Genomic DNA, 21,129 nt, shown 5'->3' with positions numbered 1-21,129 from the left:
TGCAAACATGTTACACAAAAAAAAAAACGTGCACAATGGATGCGGTCTATCGCAAGCCCTTCTCCGACAGGAGAGAGGCCCCCCAACAAACCTTACCCTATGCCTCCGGACCAAAAGGTTCCAGGTTCAATGTCCCTTTTCACCGACTAAGGGACCACAAATGCTCCCGGCAACCCCCTTGGCGATAGCCAAGGTATCTGCCCTCAGAGCCGATAACGGTCGGTACCCTGTCCATGCAGGAGTACCCGGGGTTTTTGCAGGGAGGTTCGGAACCTAATGGCCACACACACCTCCCCTAGACTCCTGGGAGGGACACCCAGAAGGGCTACCGCATCCTAACAATCCCGTGGACACACAACACGCAAAAAGTGACACAGTGACAAAAAAAAAAAGATAAGTGAATGTGTGCAGATATACTGCCCGGACCTATAAAAATTACTCTGATCCTAGCCCGAAGGCCAGGAATCAAGAGGTGAGTTCCACAAGGTGAAGAGTTCATGGTGCCAGTGCTTCCACTCAGTGAGCCAATCCTTTCTCCTTTCAGTGAGTTTTGGCACCTCTGGGTCACCACTCCCCAAGGCACTAAAGTACCTCTGCTCTAGACCCTCTCAGCCTCATGGCGAGACCTGGAGGGAAACGGGTCACATCGGGGCAGCCGTTGAGCTGATTCTGCAAAACCAGCCCTGGAACGCACTTGTACACCTGTCCCCTGCAGCACCCATCCCCGCAAGCTCCACACTGGTGCTGCAGAGACCACCAGCATGAAACTGGTAAGAACAGATACTACACTTGATCTTAGCCAAAAGGTCGAGAAGTGATGGAAAGCAACATCTCAAGACATCAGCCAGGAAGTTAAAGGGGTTCTCCGGTGCTTACACATCTTATCCCCTATCCAAAGTCCCTATCCGGGACTGATTACAGGTGACCACCGGGCCGGCGGCGTGTGACGTCACGCCTCCGCCCCTGTGTGACGTCACGCTCCGCCCCTCAATGCAAGCCTACGGGAGGGGGAGTGACAGCTATCACGCTATCACGCTCCGGCGACTGATTACAAACGCGGTGCCGCGTGCATGATCCCGGGGGTCCCCAGCGGTGGGACTCCCGCGATCAGGCATCTTATCCCCTATCCTTTGGATAGGGGATAAGATGTGTAAGCACCGGAGAACCCCTTTAAAGCTCTGGCGCAAATGGATCTTCCAATTGAGCAATGGCAATGTGTTATGGCAATATAGCTTGGGAAAACCAAAGTGAAGGTAATGGAGTTTCCATCACAAAAACTGAATCCAATAGCACATTAATGGGTAGGACTGAAAAGGTGTGAGGAAGGAGGTCTGCAAACCTGATTAAGTTACACCAGTTCTCTTAAGAGGAATGAGCCAAAATTCCAGTAACGTATTGAAAGAAGCTTTTGAAAGGCTACCCAACACAGTTTGATCTAAAGCAAGACAGCTTAAAGCAACGCTGCTAAATAGTAACCATGGGGGAGAATCATCCAAACCTGTGTAGAGGAAGAGTGGTGCGGTTGCCTATGGCAACCAATCAAATTGCTTCTTTAATTTTTAAAGAGACCTGTGAAAATGAAAGAAGCAATCTGATTGGTTGCCTTGGGCAACTGCACCACTCCTCCTCTACACAGGTTTTGATAAATCTCCCCCCCATGTGTATGTAAACTTAACTACTGGAAAATGTAATGAAAGCTGAAATTGCTTACCAAACTAAAAATAAAAAAAGCTGAAAGTTTTGGCTACTGTGTGACTCCTTTTCTTACGAACTGCTCTTTACTGGGTGTTTTGTTATGGGATTCTCCGCCTGTAGCAGCAGAGACCAAGACAGAACACAGGAAGTGGATGTAGGACATAGCCAGTGCAGGCTCCGTGTAAAACACTATGCATGGCAATCTAAGCCTTTCTGCTTCCAGAGGGATCATACAGGGCTTCAAATGGTCCACACCGTGCCTAAAGGTAAATCAAGGCTTCTGTGTTATCTGTAATCATCCATAAAGTTTTGGGCAGATATAACTTGTACTTTTGTTGTCACTATCTACACAGAGCTACCTCCTGAATGTAATCCCCCCCCCCCCCCCCTTCAGATTTTCAGCTGCAGTTTACAGTTTAGGCCAGGGCTGCTTTTATGATGTTATATCTTCCTTGCTGTGATTGTTCTTCTGTTAGTTTCACATTGCACTTTGCAAGCCCACTGTATGAAAACCTTTTCTCCTATACACTAACTATTCTGTGTAAACCATTCCCCAGCACAGTGTCAACATGTTCAGACCAATGCATTTATTTACTCTGACTCTATGACATGGCATAGCAGAGAGGGAAGACGCTGTCCTGAGATTAGCCAGTAAAGAAAGTCCAGATGTGAGTATTGTTTACCAACAACCAGGCTCTAGTCCTTCCCCCTGAAATAGAGAGAATCTGAAATGGTTAGATTGCAGGTGATCAGTGGCAGGACCTGGCTGTCAATCACAGCCGGGATCCCATCGCAGCTGCTTAGACCAGGATTGTGCTGGTCTCAGCAGCGTTAATCCCATAAATGCCGTGATCAGTACAGTGTCTATGGGATTGACAGGGGAGGGAGCTCCCCCTGTTCTCAAATGGTGACCCCATGCAGGCACTGTGCTGGGGGATAAATAACAGAACATATATGATAGCATATAGGGGGGGAAGATTTTTATGAGAAGGTTTTGATAGAGTGGGTTTGATCATTATGGTATTGATCTGACTTTGATCACTTTTTATTCAATTTTTTTTCGTGGGTGTGATGTGATCAAAAAACCACAATTCTGTTGTTTGGTATTATTTTATATACACCTTCAGTTGTGTACCAGCACAAAAAAACCTCCAGACAAAGTAATATGTGAAATTTAAACAAAAAATCTTCATGTACAAAAATATTTAAAAACACATATAAAGAACCGCGCAAGGAATGGAAAAAATGCATTTGTAAACAGGAATACTGGGATGAAAGTCCTGATGAGATAGTACACTGTATGTCTGTAGAATAATCATGCTACAAAGGGGACAATTTAGTCACATAAACAAGGCATATGTATAGAAAAGTGCTATAGTCCTTTTTATATGAGTTTTTAAATATTTTTTGTTTAAATTTCACATATTAGTTTGGAGGTTTTTTGGTGCTGGTGCACAACTGTAGGTGTATATATATTGTGTTCTTTACAAAACCTCCATTATGTGTTTTCCAACATTGGAGCCGACACTGGGGAAGGGTTATACAGGTTTATGGTATTGTTTTATTTTAACTCCATTCATCATGCAGTTTTGTTAATGTTATATTTAAATAGTTCAGACATTTCTGCTAGAAGCAATACCAAATATTTTATGTTTTTTGTATTTACACCTTTTTATTTGAAAAATGGGAAAAGGGGTGATTAGAAATTTTATTATAGAAAGGGTTAATTTATATAGGGTTAACACTTATGTTTTTTGTTATTTTACACTTTATTAGTTCCCATATGGGACTTGTGTAAGCCATCATTGGATGGCTCTTACAGATTAATGCAGTACCAATGTACTGCATTGATCTATGAAATCTATACTTTATTGATAGTGCCTTAATTTTGCGTTAGCCTGGTTTTACTGACCTCCATATTGTGCAAAGGACATTTACAGCAAATATTATCCATTCTATTGCTTAACCACTCGCAACAGCTGGAACCTACAGTACAACTGTTACAGAAGACTCTGACACAAGTGGATGCTGGCATCACAGCGCATCCACACGATCTGATAACATCCAACCGTGGACATCACTATCTCTGAGGCCGGCCACAACACCTTACTGGAAATCATCGCTTTTACCACACACAGCTCCCCAGCCACGACTGCCCAGCGCATCCTCCAACGGGCACTGCTAGCATAAGGCCGGGCGCAAGTCCATGCCAGCCCGCATCCGACAATAAACTAAGAAGCCCCCAGACCGAACATGGTGGTGAGTGGTGCAGTGCACCAATAATACCTTACATTTTTATCATCATCTTGTAAATTCTACTAATTTACTCCAGCGGAACTAATATAGAGAACTATAGCGAACTTTTCACCAACGGACTTTGCAATATAGAGAACTATAGCAAACCTTTACACTAGCGGACTTTGCACTATTTTTATACTTTTTTTTTATACCTATCTTCTCCTAATCATTTTATCTCCACCTGTATAATTTTGCCTTATTTATTATACCCCAAACTAATAATGGGGAACATATAATATATTGGCTTTCTATTGTTTTCCAATGTACCTATATCTGCAATAATTACCGTATCTGGAGCCTGCTCAAGGGCCCTGCCCTAGACTTCAGTTATTCTATGTAATACATTGCATTTTATTTAATAAATACTCATATTTCATTGTACTGGATCTAACTAGCTTCTTATCTTGTATACCTTTTGAGGACTGGTCACATATAATTTGTATATATATTTATATAGATCATATTATTATTTTTGTACTCATATAAAAATGTGTTTGGAAAACAAAAAATACAAATTAAAGCCTTCCAGTACCTAGCACCTGCTCTATACACTGGAGAAAGTTGTATAGTTTTTTCCATCTGACATTGTGCTCTCTGCTGCCACATCTGTCTGTGTCAGAAACTGTCCAGAACAGTAGAGATTTACTATATCTTGGCTTTCTTCTGCTCTGGACAGTTCCCATCATGGACAGAGGTGATAACAGGCAACACTGTTTTGGATTGGAAAAAAACTACCTGATTACCCCCTGGGGTATATAGCAGGTAATAAGTACCGTAAGTATAATGTCACACACTGGTCAGTTGTCCTGGTTGATGGCTAAACACTTGTGTCTTTATGTCAGAAAAAATATGTATTTTTTTATTTTTTATTCCTTTATTTTGTATATTATGTTAAGTAAAGTTGACTCTGCAAGGGGTAACAAGGGTTAATGCGCTATACAACATGTGACGCAAAGGTTACATTAGAGTTAGTTTTTTTTAGGGACAAAATCATATGACAAGTATAGTTAAGGAAGCTCCATAAAAGGCCCTGCTCACCTGTTCCTAGTTGCACATGAGTCGAGAACACAAGTTGAGACTGGGAGGGGAACACAAGGAGAACTAGAGAGTGAGAGACCAAGTTTATTCCATGCGGACACAGTATCCACTGTTTGCTACAAGTCAAAAAGGAGCTTTCAGGAGAAAGAAAAAGTAAAAAGGCCTGATAGCACACAGAAAAAAATGGGCGTCGCTTGCTTTGAGGTCCTGGTCTGGTTAGTAGTACCAGGTTCTGATTTAGGGGATACCAGTCCAGATGTGTCAGCCGGATTATGTCGCAGTAAAGTCAACACCATTGATATGGAATCCTGTGCCAAATCTTCTAGCAATCTCAGTCACAACCCAGAGAAGACCCTGCTTCAGTAAGAACATTTTTAAATTGTGCTAGAGAGCCCACAAGTCATTCACGTCTTACTCACATAGCCTTAGAGTCAAGGTACAAGTCAGGCTATGCTCTGATCAGAGAACAATTCATGTTCTAGGATAGACCTGACTGCAGAATCCAGAACTCCTACACAAGAAAATCTTCATTCCAAGCAAAGTTTATTTAGTCACTGATACACTGCAATGGCCATCTCTCCTCTGCACACTAGAATACCCTTTCACCGCTTACAGTCTGGGACCTTGCAAAAGTAAAATTGCATTGTGCCTTTTCCTTATTTACCTGTGCCTAGTAATCTGCATTCACAACACCACCAAGGGGATCCTGACCACCATGACCAGCACGCAATACACTGGGATATGGCCCGAGAGGCTAGCTATAGTACCACCACGTGTAGCCTCTCTATTGACAAAGTTGCGTACACCTATGACCGGGTTACATGGAACTGCCACACCACTCACAGCACCATTTACATATTAGGAATACTACTAGTCCCAACATACAACCCCTGGGCTGTCACATAAATAGAGGTAATTTAGAAATCTGTATAACTATCTGGCACCTATCAATTTGAAAGTTTTTTTCTCCTGCAGAATACTACTTTAAGGGGTTTATGAATGTGGCTAAGTTGTATGTACACACATGATTTCAGCTGTATTTTGCACTAAGCCTGAGTTACATCCTGCATTGTCCGCAAGAGCGGCACTCACCATTCTGCTTGCTCTGGACTCTATACACGCATTACTTTACTCAAAGGGATACTCGGGTGGGAAAAAAAAATTATAAATTGAAATAACTGGTGCAAGAAACTTATACAAATTTGTAAATTTTTTCTATTTAAAAATCTTAAGCCTTCCAGTACTTATCAGCTGCTGTATGCTCCACATAAAGTTGTGAGGAAATGTCCAGAGCAGGATAGATTTGCTTTAGGGATTTGCTCCTATTCTGGACCGTTCCTGACACAGACAGAGGTAGCGGCAGAGAGCACTGTGGTCAAACAGGAAAGTACTACACAACTTCCTATGTAGTATACAGCAGCTGACAAGTACTGGGAGGCTCAAGATTTTAAAATAGAAATAATTTACTAATCTGTTTAACTTTCTGGCACCAGCTAATTAAAAAACATCAGACATCATAGTCTGGTCAGGTCCAGTTATGTCGGACGTTAGCGATCACACTGATGCCTGCTATAAACCCTTCAGATGCTGTGATCAATACTGATCACAGATCTGAAGTACTAGGGGGGCATACAGAGACTCATAGGACCATCTGTGGTGCTTCAATGAGTCAAAATGGTGGCCGGAGGTCTCCTCAACTGCCTCCAGGTCCACTCTGGTGATCTGCTGCTATGGTCTGCCTTCTGGCATATTTGTGTGACTTAAAATTTTATTAACCCCTTCGATGATGCAGTGATTTTTTTATTTTTTTCATTTTTTCCTCTTGTCTTTTAAAATCTATATCTTCCAACAACCAATCGAATTTTGCATCTATGGGGGGGGGGGGGGGGAATGTTTCTATGCAGCATATTGATTGTGTAGATTCATTCGCTAACAACAATACCCCATTTATATAGGTGTGGTTTTTATTGTAGTAATTTAAAAAAAAATTATAACTTTTTTTTAAAGAAAATTGGTAGGCTTAAAATTGTCCTCTTCTGACCCCTATATATTTAGAATTTTTTGTATACAGGGCTGTATGAAGGCTTATTTGGGATTTTTGAACACTTTAAAAAAAAAAATTTCTGCTATATAAAGTTACCAAAAATCCACAATTCTTGCCTTTCATATTTTTATGATGTTTACGTCATTGACCGTGGGTTTTAATGAACACAATTTTACTAGTTCAGACATTTACACATGTGGCAATACCATATATGTTTATTTTAATTTGCATAATTTTGTTTTAATAAATAGAAAAAGGGGGGTGATTTAAACTTTTATACTTTTATATTTTATTTTTTTACACTTTTTTTTCTAGTCCCCATAGGGAATTACAATATGCAATATTTAGATTGCTAACACTGTTTAATGCTGTGCTATTGTACAGCATTGATCGGTGTTATCTGTGCTCTGCTTCTCTATCCTGCCAAAGCAGGCTAGAGCAGCAGAGAAGACACCAGATGGCACAGAGGTAGGTAGGGACCCTCTGGCAGTTGTGTAAGCTGATTGGGGCCCTGTGAATTACCTTGCATTGGTCCCAATCAGCTTACACAAATATGCTCCTATAGACAATAACATACTTTAGGTCATGCAATCAACTTTGAATGTGGGCTTTAAAGGGTTAATAGCCTGCAGGCTATTAGCTGATCGGCTGACTCTAGAATCGGCGGCCGATTCTAGCTGCACGGAGCAGGATAACATCACAATCCACTCTGACGCCGATCATCCCTTCCCAGGACGTACCATATACATCCAATATCGGGAAGGAGTAAAGAAATATTGTATATTCTACAGTAGAGATGAGCGAATCGAAGTTGACGAACCCGAATTCGTTACGAATTTCATAAAAAAATTCGATTCGCAACGAATACGAATATCGCCGCGATTCTATCGCACGAATCGCTTCATTAAACTCCATTTTACAGTGTTCCAGGCTATTGGGGACCTAAGATGGTGGATCCACATGTGAGTACATGGGGCAGGGGATTATGGGAGGGCGGGAAACAGCGGCGGGAATGAAGGTAGGCGGGCTGACCCTGAACCACATGTGAGATGCAGCCTATCAGTGTTCACTGACCCCTGTGATGTCACAGCCCCTATATAATCGGCGGCCATCTTGCCTCTCTTCATTTCATCTATGCACTCAGATGGAGAGGACGGGACTGTGTGTGTGTGAATAGCTCGTACCACAGCGTTACACTGCAACTGCTACTCACATCAGCATTAAGGAAAGGCAGGAGTGCAGAGTGCTGTGCTGTTACACTGAGAAGGATCATTGATAGCTAAACCTCCTATTCACATTATTGAGCATTGCAGCAGAGAGGGGCAGATAGCTGTCAGCTGCCTCATACAGATCTCCAAACTACATCAACTTTCTGAAGCATCTTATCTCCTCATTGTTCAGCCCAATTGTCACGATTCGGCTGGCAGGAGGTGGATCCTCTGTGCCAGAGAGGGATTGGCGTGGACCGTGCTAGTGGACCGGTTCTAAGTTGCTACTGGTATTCACCAGAGCCCGCCGCAAAGCGGGATGGTCTTGCAGCGGCGGTAGCAACCAGGTCGTATCCACTAGCAACGGCTCAACCTCTCTGACTGCTGAAGATAGGCGCGGTACAAGGGAGTAGACAAGAGCAAGGTCGGACGTAGCAGAAGGTCGGGGCAGGCAGCAAGGATCGTAGTCAGGGGCAACGGCAGGAGGTCTGGAACACAGGCTAGGAACACACAAGGAAACGCTTTCACTGGCACAATGGCAACAAGATCCGGCGAGGGAGTGCAGGGGAAGTGAGGTATACATAGGGAGTGCACAGGTGAACACACTGATTGAGCCAACTACGCCAATCAGCGGCGCAGTGGCCCTTTAAATCGCAGAGACCCGGCGCGCGCGCACCCTAGGGAGCGGGGCCGCGCGCGCCGGGACAGGACCGACGGAGAGCGAGTCAGGTACGGGAGCCGGGGTGCGCATCGCGAGCGGGCGCCACCCGCATCGCGAATCGCATCCCGGCTGGGAGAGGTATCGCAGCGCACCCGGTCAGCAGATCTGACCGGGGCGCTGCAGTTGCGAGGATGTTGCGAGCGCTCCGGGGAGGAGCGGGGACCCGGAGCGCTCGGCGTAACACCAATGGAGTTTATTTTTGTTTGCGCCACAAAACTTCTGCTGCTCAGAATTGTGTGACAGAGTGCAATTTAGGGTTTAATCCCTGGATTTTTTTTTTGTGGTGCTGCACTGTTGGGTCCTGCTGCTGTTCAGAAATATGTGATTGTTCAGTGGACTGTAGTGCATTTGCACCATTTTGTACCTGTTAATCTGTCAAGGGGCTGGCTACATACTGTGCTAGCCCAAACAATAGTATCCACCGGCTGGTGTATTACAAAAATACAGAGTTTTTTCTGCTAATAGGCCCTCATCAGTGCATACCACATAGGTACATCCAAGTATTGTACCATTTAGTACCTGTTAACCCCTTAAGGACCGGGGTTTTTTCCGTTTTTGCATTTTCGTTTTTTGCTCCTTGCCTTTAAAAAATCCTAACTCTTTCAATTTTGCACCTAAAAAATCCATATGATGGCTTATTTTTTGCACCACCAATTCTACTTTGTAATGACATCAGTCATTTTGCCCAAAAATCTACGGTGAAACGGAAAAAAAAATCATTGTGCGAAAAAAAAAAAAAAAAAAATGCCGTTTGTAACTTTTGGGGGCTTCCGTTTCTACGTAGTATATTTTTCGGTAAAAATGACACCTTATCTTTATTCTGTAGGTCCATACAATTAAAATGATACCCTACTTATATAGGTTTGATTTTGTCGGACTTCTGGAAAAAATCATAACTACATGCAGGAAAATTAATACGTTTAAAATTGTCATCTTCTGACCCCTATAACTTTTTTATTTTTCCGTGTATGGGGCGGTATGAGGGCTCATTTTTTGCGCCGTGATCTGAAGTTTTTAACGGTACCATTTTTGCATTGATAGGACTTATTGATCGTAAATGCACTATTTTGGACTTTGGAATTTTTTAGCGCGCACGCCATTGACCGAGCGGTTTAATTAATGATAAATTTTTATAATTCGGACATTTCCGCACGCGGTGATACCATATATGTTTATTTTTATTTACACAGTTTTTTTTTTCATTGGGAAAAGGGGGGTGATTCAAACTTTTAATAGGGGAGGAGTTAAATCATCTTTATTCACTTTTTTTTCCACTTTTTTTTGCAGTGTTATAGGTCCCATAGGGACCAAAGAAAAGTCATCACCGATTTCTTGATGATCCAAGCAGATAGGAGTACTCCCCTGTGTAACTTCAATGTGAACCAGTGGCAGCTCATACGTGACACCTGCCGTTTGCTGAGGCCCTTTGAGGAAGCCACATTATTTGTGAGTCGCCTAGATTACGCCATGAACGAAGTAATTCCACTCCTACATTTCCTACAACAAATGATTGAAACCATGGCTGGTCACGGCAATGGAGACGTTGCGCCTACATCTCAAGGCTACATGAGCCCTGTGGGGGCTGAACTGGAGGAAGAGGATAATGAGGGGCAGAGCAGAGCACAGTTTAGGTTGGAGGAGATGGCCGGTGTTTCTAGTCTTCGGGCAGGAGAGGAGGAGCAGGAGCAGCCAGAGGAGCTGGAAGGTTATGAGGAAGTTGAGACAGAGGACCCAGACACACCGTGGCAGTATGCAGTGGAGATGGAGGCAGGTAGTCCCTCCGAGTCACTGGCGCAAATGGCACGATGCATGCTCAGTTGCTTGCGTAGTGATCCCCGAATTGTCAAAATTCGTCAGCGGGATGACTTCTGGATCTCCACCTTATTAGACCCTCGCTACCGTCCCAAAATGGGGGCCTTTTTTACACCCACTGAGAGGGAGGACAAACTGACCTACTACAGAGAGATTCTACGTAGTCAGTTGGCTGATGCCTATCGGCCACATGGTCCATCCGCTCGCAGGTCTGACTCGGGGGGCCCTCTGCGCTCACCTTCCACTACCATAGCTGCTGGGGAGGGGAGGGGTGGGAGGAGCAGTACCAGCTCAATCAGCAGCAGCCTGAGTCTACAGTCGCTGATGAGTAGCTTTCTTCACCCGCATAGTGAAGCAACTCATCAGCATCAGGTAGACATGGAGCAGGACCTGAACCAGCAGGTGGTGGCATACCTTGACATGGCCATGCCAACAACCATTGAAGATCCGCTGGACTTCTGGGCAGCCAAACTTGATTTATGGCCACAACTAGCAGAGTTTGCCCTGGAAAAGCTGTCCCGCCTGGCCAGTAGTGTGCCATCAGAGCGGGTGTTTAGTGCGGCCGGGGCCATAGTCACCCCAAGGCGAACTCGGCTGTCCACTAAAAATGTGGAGAGACTGACGTTTGTCAAGATGAATCAGGGATGGATCAGCCAGGATTTCCAGCCACCAATGACAGATGGGTCTGAGTAGATTGACCATGCTCCTACAACAACATTTTCTCTATTATGGTTGGTTATGAAACCCTCTGGGGCAGACCTGGGCATTGTACGGCCCGCTTGCCACTTATGGCCCTTTGATTGTCTCTGACCGGCCTGCGCTGACTGGGGGACAACTATGCTGCCTAATCTGGGGGACAACTATGCTCCTAATCTGGGGGACAACTATGCTCCTAATCTGGGGGACAACTATGCTCCTAATCTGGGGGATATCTATGCTGCCTAATCTGGGGGACATCTATGCTGCCTAATCTGGGGGACAATTATGATCCTAATCTGGGGGACATCCATGCTGCCTAATCTGGGGGACAATTATGCTCCTAATCTGGGGGACATCTATGCTGCCTAATCTGGGGGACATCTATGCTGCATAATCTGGGGGACATCTATGCTGCATAATCAGGGGGACAACTATGCTCCTAATATGGGGGACAACTATGCTCCTAATATGGGGGAAACTGATGCAATTGCAAATTTAAACATTGATCTTAAAATGTAAGGGGTTATGAAACGCTCTTGGGTACTGCGAATAACTGCTCCAGACTCATTCTGTCTCTTTCACAAACTACTTGCCTCACTGGTGCCTCTGGCCTTGGGCCTTACATTTTTGGATGTTTAGCAGTAGCTAAATACATGCTTAATGCAAATTTCAACAATGATCGTTAAATTCTCGGCGCTCTGCCAGGGCCTTCTCCTACCCCGCCTGGGCCGATCCGAGGACCTCACTAACCAATCCAATCGGTTGTAGCGACGGGCGGTGTGAACAAAGGGCAGGGACTTAATCAACGCGAGCTTATGACCCTCACTTACTGGTAATTCCTCGTTTTAAGGGTAAATAATTGCAATCCCAGATCCTTATCACAAACTGGTTTCAGCGTGTAACACGCACCTGTCCTTGAAAGATAGAGACACGCTAATCCGTTCAGTGGAGCGCTAGTGCGGCCCAGGACATCTGAGGCCATAACACACCTGATATTGCTCGATCTCGTAATTGATTGGGCAAGGTAAGGGGTTATTAAAGCCTCTTGGGTACTGCTGAGGCCTACTCCTGACTGTTCCTGGTGCAATGTATGGGGTAATTAAACACTCTTGGGTAGTGTTATTGTTAAATTTACTGATAATTTTATCAGTAATAAAATTGAAATTTGCAGAATGCTAACCGTTACACAACGGAGCGCTTGTTGCGTGTGATTTTTTAATGAAAATTGAAAAAAAAAATGCGCTTGTTCTTACACAAAGGTATACATTTAAAAAAAAAAAAAAAATTATACAATTTTGTTGATTTTGGGGCGGATTGTGAAGCCCTGTGTGTACTGGTGCATCAGCCAACTCCAGGCTGTGTCCTTCAGGCAATATATGGGTTCCTGATGCTGCAGAGGTGGGGCCTGGGTCTGGGAATTTAACATTTTTGAATAGCGGGTGCTACCTATGAGAAATCTTTGTCAAACATTTCTCATTTTGTGTTGTTTTTTGGGGGGGGATTGTGAAGCCCTGGTGTGTAGTGTACTCGTGCATCAGCCAACTCCACGCTGTGCCATTCAGCCACTATATGGTGTCCTCATGCTGCCAACACCTCCACGCTGTGCCATTCAGTTGATGGTTGACAACATTTATTTGCATTCCCTTAACGCTGTTACTAAGACCTGGGGTAATTGTTTTCTGCTGTGAAATCTGGATGGTCTTGGTAATGTTTATGGATGGGGACCATTGAGCCATGGCGGAGTTCATAGTGATGGCCGGTGCGCTCCCCTTCAGGCTGATATTTTCCCGGGCGTCCATCAATTTTGGCGGTTTTACTGCAAAACCCACCTGCTGCTTTTTAGAATTCAACATCTCTCGGGCATCTTGCACTTTACCCTTTATTCTGAAACGTGCATCTTTGGCGACCATTTTCTCGTGGGCATCCTTCATGCCTAGCTTCAGATGGGCATCTGTCACGCCAATCTTCTGACGGGCATCAAACGTTCTCTGGAAACTTTTTTGCAGGGATGCACGTTTCAGAATAAAGGGTAACGTGCAAGATGCCATTGCAAGCCAGCTTGTCCTGGTATGGTATAGTAAGTTTTATCTTCTGAGGATGTCGTACATTTGGGGAAACAGGGTAATAAATTTGAAATTTCCAGAAGGATAACCATTACACAATGGAACGCTTGTTGCTTGTGATTTATTACGTAAAATTTTAATAAAAAAAAATACAAAGAGGGATTAATTCTGCTTCTTCATCCTTTTTGGTGAAAATTATGATTTTTGGTGGTCCACCGTCCTTAATTTTGGGGCCTCATCAACTCGTTCATTTGAGATTTTTATCACAAATTTTTTTTAAATCTTTAAAAAAAATTATCATTATGTTGTTCTTGGGGGGAGTTGTGAAGCCTTTGGTGTGTACTCTTGAATCAGACAACTCCAGGCTGTGTCCTTCATGCAATATATGGGTTACTGATGCCGCAGAGGTGGGGACTGGGTCTGGGAATTTCAAATTTTTGGATAGCGGGTGCTACCTATGAGAAATCTTTGTCAAAAAATTCTCATATTGTGTTGTTTTTTTTTGGGGGGGGGGGGGGGGGGGGATTGTGAAGCCCTGGTGTGTAGTGTACTAGTGCATCAGCCAACTCCACGCTGTGCCACTCAGCCACTAAATGGTATCCTCTTGCTGCCAACATGTCCACGCTGTGTCATTTAGCCACTATATGGTGTCCTCATGCTGCCAACACCTCCACGCTGTGCCATTCAGCCACTATATGGTGTCCTCATGCTGACAACACCTCCACGCTGTGTCATTCTGCCACTATATGGTGTCCTCATGCTTCAGCTTCATCCAAGCTGTGTCATTCAGCCACTATATGGTGTCCTCATGCTGCCAACACCTCCACGCTGTGCCATTCACCCACTATATGGTGTCCTCATGCTGCCAACACCTCCACGCTGTGTCATTCAGCCACTATATGGTGTCCTCATGCTTCAGCTTCATCCAAGCTGTGTCATTCAGCCACTATATGGTGTCCTCATGCTGCCAACACCTCCTCACTGTGCCATTCAGCCACTATATGGTGTCCTCATGCTTCAGCTTCATCCAAGCTGTGTCATTCAGCCACTATATGGTGTCTTCATGCTTCAGCCTCATCCAAGCTGTGCCATTCAGCCACTATATGGTGTCCTCATGCTGCCAACACCTCCATTCTGTGTCATTCAGCCACTATATGGTGTCCTCATGCTTCAGCCTCATCCAAGCTGTGCCATTCAGCCACTATATGGTCTCCTCATGCTGCCAAGACCTCCACACTGTGCCATTCAGCCACTATATGGTGTCCTCATGCTTCAGCTTCATCCAAGCTGTGTCATTCAGCCACTATATGGTGTCTTCATGCTTCAGCCTCATCCAAGCTGTGTCATTCAGCCACTATATGGTGTCCTCATGCTGCCAACACCTCCATTCTGTGTCATTCAGCCACTATATGGTGTCCTCATGCTTCAGCTTCATCCAAGCTGTGTCATTCAGCCACTATATGGTGTCCTCATGCTGCCAACACCTCCATTCTGTGTCATTCAGCCACTATATGGTGTCCTCATGCTTCAGCTTCATCCATGCTGTGCCATTCACCCACTATATGGTGTCCTCATGCTGCCAACACCTCCACGCTGTGTCATTCAGCCACTATATGGTGTCCTCATGCTTCAGCTTCATCCAAGCTGTGTCATTCAGCCACTATATGGTGTCCTCATGCTGCCAACACCTCCTCACTGTGCCATTCAGCCACTATATGGTGTCCTCATGCTTCAGCTTCATCAAAGCTGTGTCATTCAGCCACTATATGGTGTCTTCATGCTTCAGCCTCATCCAAGCTGTGTCATTCAGCCACTATATGGTGTCCTCATGCTGCCAACACCTCCATTCTGTGTCATTCAGCCACTATATGGTGTCCTCATGCTTCAGCTTCATCCAAGCTGTGTCATTCAGCCACTATATGGTGTCTTCATGCTTCAGCCTCATCCAAGCTGTGCCATTCAGCCACTATATGGTCTCCTCATGCTGCCAAGACCTCCACACTGTGCCATTCAGCCACTATATGGTGTCCTCATGCTTCAGCTTCATCTAAGCTGTGTCATTCAGCCACTATATGGTGTCTTCATGCTTCAGCCTCATCCAAGCTGTGTCATTCAGCCACTATATGGTGTCCTCATGCTGCCAACACCTCCATTCTGTGTCATTCAGCCACTATATGGTGTCCTCATGCTTCAGCTTCATCCAAGCTGTGTCATTCAGCCACTATATGGTGTCTTCATGCTTCAGCCTCATCCAAGCTGTGCCATTCAGCCACTATATGGTCTCCTCATGCTGCCAACACCTCCACGCTATGCCATTCACCCACTATATGGTGTCCTCATGCTGCCAACACCTCCACGCTGTGTCATTCAGCCACTATATGGTCTCCTCATGCTGCCAACACCTCCTCACTGTGCCATTCAGCCACTATATGGTGTCCTCATGCTTCAGCTTCATCCAAGCTGTGTCATTCAGCCACTATATGGTGTCTTCATGCTTTAGCCTCATCCAAGCTGTGTCATTCAGCCACTATATGGTGTCCTCATGCTGACAACACCTCCACGCTGTGCCATTCAGCCACTATATGGTGTCCTCATGCTGCCAACACCTCCATTCTGTGTCATTCAGCCACTATATGGTGTCCTCATGCTTCAGCTTCATCCAAGCTGTGTCATTCAGCCACTATATGGTGTCTTCATGCTTCAGCCTCATCCAAGCTGTGTCATTCAGCCACTATATGGTGTCCTCATGCTGCCAACACCTCCACGCTGTGCCATTCACCCACTATATGGTGTCCTCATGCTGCCAACACCTCCATGCTGTGTCATTCAGCCACTATATGGTGTCCTCATGCTTCAGCTTCATCCAAGCTGTGTCATTCAGCCACTATATGGTGTCCTCATGCTGCCAACACCTCCTCACTGTGTCATTCAGCCACTATATGGTGTCCTCATGCTTCAGCTTCATCCAAGCTGTGTCATTCAGCCACTATATGGTGTCTTCATGCTTCAGCCTCATCCAAGCTGTGCCATTCAGCCACTATATGGTCTCCTCATGCTGCCAAGACCTCCACACTGTGCCATTCAGCCACTATATGGTGTCCTCATGCTTCAGCTTCATCCAAGCTGTGTCATTCAGCCACTATATGGTGTCTTCATGCTTCAGCCTCATCCAAGCTGTGTCATTCAGCCACTATATGGTGTCCTCATGCTGCCAACACCTCCATTCTGTGTCATTCAGCCACTATATGGTGTCCTCATGCTTCAGCTTCATCCAAGCTGTGTCATTCAGCCACTATATGGTGTCCTCATGCTGCCAACACCTCCACGCTGTGCCATTCACCCACTATATGGTGTCCTCATGCTGCCAACACCTCCACGCTGTGTCATTCAGCCACTATATGGTGTCTTCATGCTTTAGCCTCATCCAAGCTGTGTCATTCAGCCACTATATGGTGTCCTCATGCTGACAACACCTCCACGCTGTGCCATTCAGCCACTATATGGTGTCCTCATGCTGCCAACACCTCCATTCTGTGTCATTCAGCCACTATATGGTGTCCTCATACTTCAGCTTCATCCAAGCTGTGTCATTCAGCCACTATATGGTGTCTTCATGCTTCAGCCTCATCCAAGCTGTGCCATTCAGCCACTATATGGTCTCCTCATGCTGCCAACACCTCCACGCTATGCCATTCACCCACTATATGGTGTCCTCATGCTGCCAACACCTCCACGCTGTGTCATTCAGCCACTATATGGTCTCCTCATGCTGCCAACACCTCCTCACTGTGCCATTCAGCCACTATATGGTGTCCTCATGCTTCAGCTTCATCCAAGCTGTGTCATTCAGCCACTATATGGTGTCCTCATGCTTCAGCTTCATCCAAGCTGTGTCATTCAGCCACTATATGGTGTCTTCATGCTTTAGCCTCATCCAAGCTGTGTCATTCAGCCACTATATGGTGTCCTCATGCTGACAACACCTCCACGCTGTGCCATTCAGCCACTATATGGTGTTCTCATGCTTCAGCTTCATCCAAGCTGTGTCATTCAGCCACTATATGGTGTCTTCATGCTTCAGCCTCATCCAAGCTGTGTCATTCAGCCACTATATGGTGTCCTCATGCTGCCAACACCTCCATTCTGTGTCATTCAGCCACTATATGGTGTCCTCATGCTTCAGCTTCATCCAAGCTGTGTCATTCAGCCACTATATGGTGTCTTCATGCTTCAGCCTCATCCAAGCTGTGCCATTCAGCCACTATATGGTCTTCTCATGCTGCCAAGACCTCCACACTGTGCCATTCAGCCACTATATGGTGTCCTCATGCTTCAGCTTCATCCAAGCTGTGTCATTCAGCCACTATATGGTGTCCTCATGCTGCCAACACCTCCACACTGTGCCATTCAGCCACTATATGGTGTCCTCATGTTGCCAACACCTCCATTGTGTGTCATTCAGCCACTATATGGTGTCCTCATGCTTCAGCCTCATCCAAGCTGTGTCATTCAGCCACTATATGGTGTCCTCATGCTGCCAACACCTCCTCACTGTGCCATTCAGCCACTATATGGTGTCCTCATGCTTCAGCTTCATCCAAGCTGTGTCATTCAGCCACTATATGGTGTCCTCATGCTTCAGCTTCATCCAAGCTGTGTCATTCAGCCACTATATGGTGTCTTCATGCTTTAGCCTCATCCAAGCTGTGTCATTCAGCCACTATATGGTGTCCTCATGCTGACAACACCTCCACGCTGTGCCATTCAGCCACTATATGGTGTCCTCATGCTGCCAACACCTCCATTCTGTGTCATTCAGCCACTATATGGTGTCCTCATGCTTCAGCTTCATCCAAGCTGTGTCATTCAGCCACTATATGGTGTCTTCATGCTTCAGCCTCATCCAAGCTGTGCCATTCAGCCACTATATGGTCTCCTCATGCTGCCAACACCTCCACGCTATGCCATTCACCCACTATATGGTGTCCTCATGCTGCCAACACCTCCACGCTGTGTCATTCAGCCACTATATGGTCTCCTCATGCTGCCAACACCTCCTCACTGTGCCATTCAGCCACTATATGGTGTCCTCATGCTTCAGCTTCATCCAAGCTGTGTCATTCAGCCACTATATGGTGTCCTCATGCTTCAGCTTCATCCAAGCTGTGTCATTCAGCCACTATATGGTGTCTTCATGCTTTAGCCTCATCCAAGCTGTGTCATTCAGCCACTATATGGTGTCCTCATGCTGACAACACCTCCACGCTGTGCCATTCAGCCACTATATGGTGTCCTCATGCTGCCAACACCTCCATTCTGTGTCATTCAGCCACTATATGGTGTCCTCATGCTTCAGCTTCATCCAAGCTGTGTCATTCAGCCACTATATGGTGTCTTCATGCTTCAGCCTCATCCAAGCTGTGCCATTCACCCACTATATGGTGTCCTCATGCTGCCAACACCTCCACGCTGTGCCATTCACCCACTATATGGTGTCCTCATGCTGCCAACACCTCCACGCTGTGCCATTCACCCACTATATGGTGTCCTCATGCTGCCAACACCTCCACGCTGTGTCATTCAGCCACTATATGGTGTCCTCATGCTTCAGCTTCATCCAAGCTGTGTCATTCAGCCACTTTATGGTGTCCTCATGCTGCCAAAACCTCCTCACTGTGCCATTCAGCCACTATATGGTGTTCTCATGCTTCAGCTTCATCCAAGCTGTGTCATTCAGCCACTATATGGTGTCTTCATGCTTCAGCCTCATCCAAGCTGTGTCATTCAGCCACTATATGGTGTCCTCATGCTGCCAACACCTCCATTCTGTGTCATTCAGCCACTATATGGTCTCCTCATGCTTCAGCTTCATCCAAGCTGTGTCATTCAGCCACTATATGGTGTCTTCATGCTTCAGCCTCATCCAAGCTGTGCCATTCAGCCACTATATGGTCTTCTCATGCTGCCAAGACCTCCACACTGTGCCATTCAGCCACTATATGGTGTCCTCATGCTTCAGCTTCATCCAAGCTGTGTCATTCAGCCACTATATGGTGTCCTCATGCTGCCAACACCTCCACACTGTGCCATTCAGCCACTATATGGTGTCCTCATGTTGCCAACACCTCCATTGTGTGTCATTCAGCCACTATATGGTGTCCTCATGCTTCAGCCTCATCCAAGCTGTGTCATTCAGCCACTATATGGTGTCCTCATGCTGCCAACACCTCCTCACTGTGCCATTCAGCCACTATATGGTGTCCTCATGCTTCAGCTTCATCCAAGCTGTGTCATTCAGCCACTATATGGTGTCCTCATGCTTCAGCTTCATCCAAGCTGTGTCATTCAGCCACTATATGGTGTCTTCATGCTTTAGCCTCATCCAAGCTGTGTCATTCAGCCACTATATGGTGTCCTCATGCTGACAACACCTCCACGCTGTGCCATTCAGCCACTATATGGTGTCCTCATGCTGCCAACACCTCCATTCTGTGTCATTCAGCCACTATATGGTGTCCTCATGCTTCAGCTTCATCCAAGCTGTGTCATTCAGCCACTATATGGTGTCTTCATGCTTCAGCCTCATCCAAGCTGTGCCATTCAGCCACTATATGGTCTCCTCATGCTGCCAACACCTCCACGCTATGCCATTCACCCACTATATGGTGTCCTCATGCTGCCAACACCTCCACGCTGTGTCATTCAGCCACTATATGGTCTCCTCATGCTGCCAACACCTCCTCACTGTGCCATTCAGCCACTATATGGTGTCCTCATGCTTCAGCTTCATCCAAGCTGTGTCATTCAGCCACTATATGGTGTCCTCATGCTTCAGCTTCATCCAAGCTGTGTCATTCAGCCACTATATGGTGTCTTCATGCTTTAGCCTCATCCAAGCTGTGTCATTCAGCCACTATATGGTGTCCTCATGCTGACAACACCTCCACGCTGTGCCATTCAGCCACTATATGGTGTCCTCATGCTGCCAACACCTCCATTCTGTGTCATTCAGCCACTATATGGTGTCCTCATGCTTCAGCTTCATCCAAGCTGTGTCATTCAGCCACTATATGGTGTCTTCATGCTTCAGCCTCATCCAAGCTGTGCCATTCAGCCACTATATGGTCTCCTCATGCTGCCAACACCTCCACGCTATGCCATTCACCCACTATATGGTGTCCTCATGCTGCCAACACCTCCACGCTGTGCCATTCACCCACTATATGGTGTCCTCATGCTGCCAACACCTCCACGCTGTGTCATTCAGCCACTATATGGTGTCCTCATGCTTCAGCTTCATCCAAGCTGTGTCATTCAGCCACTTTATGGTGTCCTCATGCTGCCAAAACCTCCTCACTGTGCCATTCAGCCACTATATGGTGTCCTCATGCTTCAGCTTCATCCAAGCTGTGTCATTCAGCCACTATATGGTGTCTTCATGCTTCAGCCTCATCCAAGCTGTGTCATTCAGCCACTATATGGTGTCCTCATGCTGCCAACACCTCCATTCTGTGTCATTCAGCCACTATATGGTGTCCTCACGCTTCAGCT

General features: G+C 45.8%; 1 pseudogene; it reads right to left on the bottom strand.

Annotated features, from left to right (window-relative positions):
* Nucleotides 1-658: 658 nt before the first annotated feature.
* Nucleotides 659-819, bottom strand: LOC130277887 (U2 spliceosomal RNA; annotated as a pseudogene).
* Nucleotides 820-21,129: the final 20,310 nt, after the last annotated feature.

This window comes from Hyla sarda, chromosome 6, assembly GCF_029499605.1.
Source record: "Hyla sarda isolate aHylSar1 chromosome 6, aHylSar1.hap1, whole genome shotgun sequence".
NCBI lineage: Eukaryota > Metazoa > Chordata > Amphibia > Anura > Hylidae > Hyla > Hyla sarda.
The sequence above is the reverse complement of the archived record's forward strand: the minus strand, read 5'-3'. Positions and strand labels throughout refer to the sequence as shown.